Below are 2,294 nucleotides of genomic sequence, written 5' to 3' on the forward strand. Positions count from 1 at the left end.
GTTTCTAGTTTTGATGTAGTTGTATTCCTTCTTAGTTGTGGAGGGAGATGCAGTGTGTCTGTCTATGCCTCCATCTTGGCTGGAAGCCTAGAGGATAGAGAGTTTTAAGGAACCCAAGAAGGACCAACACAGTCATTCATCTATGCTTTTTTTAAAGAAAATGGAAGAAAAAGCCATCAATATTTTCTTATGAGTGATGACAAAGTAAAATTTGAAAACAGTTTTTACTATCAAATGTGCATCCTAGTAGTATAGAGTTGTCAGACTTAGCAAATAAAAATGCTAGACTAACTTATCTGTCAGAGGTTATACCATGATTGTGAAGGTCGTTTTCCCAGGGTGAGACTTATCCGTTGCTCTCCAGATGTGTTGACCCCTGTGATTTTCCCAAATGTGGCAAACTTGACCACATAATTTGTGGTAGTGGGGGACTGCATTCGTGCTCTCCCCTATGTAAAAAAAAAATACTGGACACTGAGTTAAATTTGAAATTTTAGATACAAATTGGATATAACTTTCATATAAATATGTTCCAAATGTTGGATGAATCATATCTGACAATAATAGAGTAGGACAGAGTGATAATAAATATCATAGAGTCATAGGATATATACTTTCTGCTTTTTGTACTCAACTGGCTGATATTTTTGGATGAGTAAAATGTCATCATCTGTGATATCTAGATATCCTAAAGATTATTTGGCTTATGTGTTTCAGAAGAAATATAAGGCCAGTACTGATACAAATATCTAAAGATCCAATTGCTCTTTATTATAACACTGACATTTGTACTTTTGTCATCATTAAAAATTATGGATTAGGAAAAAAAATTATTTTATTGTAAAAAGGTAAAATATCTCCTAGGCATCAGGAATGGAGTGTGGAGAGAGCAGGGGTAGGAACAAAGGAGAAGGAGGAAAACTTACAAAATGTAAACTACACATTATTAAAATGGTAGGCAAGAACTGTTTCCAAGAAGAATGTCTTAGTTTGGCTGCTATAACAGAGGACCATAGACTTGGTGGCTTATAAACAGCAGGAATTTATTTCTCACAGTTCTGGGGGCTGGAAGTCTGAGATCAGGTGCCAGTGTGATTGGCTTCCAATGAGGGCCTTCTTGGTTCCACACCACTGCTTTCTCAGTGCTGTGTCCTCACATGACAGAAAGACTGCAAGCTAATTCTCTATTGGCCCATTTATAAGGGCACTAATCCCATTTATGAGGACTCCACCCTCATGACCTAATCACCTCCCAAGAGCCCCACCTCCAAATACCAACACATTGGGAGTGAGAATTTCAACCTATGTCTTTTGGAGAGGATACACACATGTAGACCAAAACAGAGAATACACATTTCATAAGCCAATAATGAGCTCATCATCATCGGCAGCCGTCCGTCTCGAGAGACGATGGTGTAGCTTCTTAAGAGTCTATCTGCACCGCCGAGAATGGCTGTGCAGTCCGACTCAGGAGTGACACGGTATCTGTCTCCTCCCGTGTTGAATCGACATCTTGCGATGATGCTGGAGTGTCCTCTCCAGTGAAGCTGAAGCTACAGAGCCTGGGCAGGGTGATATGGAGGGTCTGCTGTTGCCCATGCAGCAGACCCCCCCCTCTCTTCGCAGCTGAAGGGTCCAAGGGAAAGATGGAGTCAATACAGCTTGGCTTCAGGTGCGCCGCAGGAGTTGCCGGTGTTGACTACAACGTCAAACCGCCTTAGGGACTCCGGCTCCGGATTTTCTGTCGGGGTTTACTCCCTTAGCCTTTCCCCTGAAGAGGTATGCCGCAAGGCAGCGGAGGTTTTTTGGAGTCAGAGTTTTCCTTCTCTGATGTGCCCTGACTGGAAGAGAAGTGCAATAATGAGCTAATGCAGATAAAAATGAAATCTAATGAAATATCAGTCCAGAGCACATAACATTAATACACATAATTTCTTTTATTTAGTTATTCAAATATAAAAATATTTTGCTAAACAGATTTGGTACAAGTATCTTAGACCTGGGGCAGCAATTCAGAAAAAATGACAATTTCTATAATGTCTCAAAAGCCACACATACTAATGCTTGAGTGGGGAATAGTTACGGATGCTGATATCCTCAAGATAAAAGCACATTCCAGTGCAAACAGGATAAATACACAGGACAGGCTTGGCTGATTTTTCATGGTAATCAGGCCTCCCTCATACCTGCAAGACACAACAGGCCCAAAGGAGCTATCACATGCCAGTTCAGTGTGAGCCTGGGCTGAACTTTCTCAAGTTCAGGATGACCATATAGGGATAAGCTGCTGGCAA

The 2,294-nt window shown here is 41.2% G+C and overlaps 1 non-coding gene across 1 annotated transcript; it reads left to right on the forward strand.

The window, feature by feature from the left end:
• Positions 1 to 288: 288 nt before the first annotated feature.
• On the forward strand, positions 289 to 452 carry LOC150003208 (U1 spliceosomal RNA). The gene has a single exon (XR_016512907.1). It is a non-coding gene; the product is annotated as a U1 spliceosomal RNA (small nuclear RNA).
• The last annotated feature ends 1,842 nt before the right edge of the window (positions 453 to 2,294 follow it).

Source organism: Furipterus horrens, unplaced genomic scaffold, assembly GCF_987537825.1.
Source record: "Furipterus horrens unplaced genomic scaffold, mFurHor1.1.pri manual_scaffold_8, whole genome shotgun sequence".
NCBI classification, from domain to species: Eukaryota; Metazoa; Chordata; class Mammalia; order Chiroptera; family Furipteridae; genus Furipterus; species Furipterus horrens.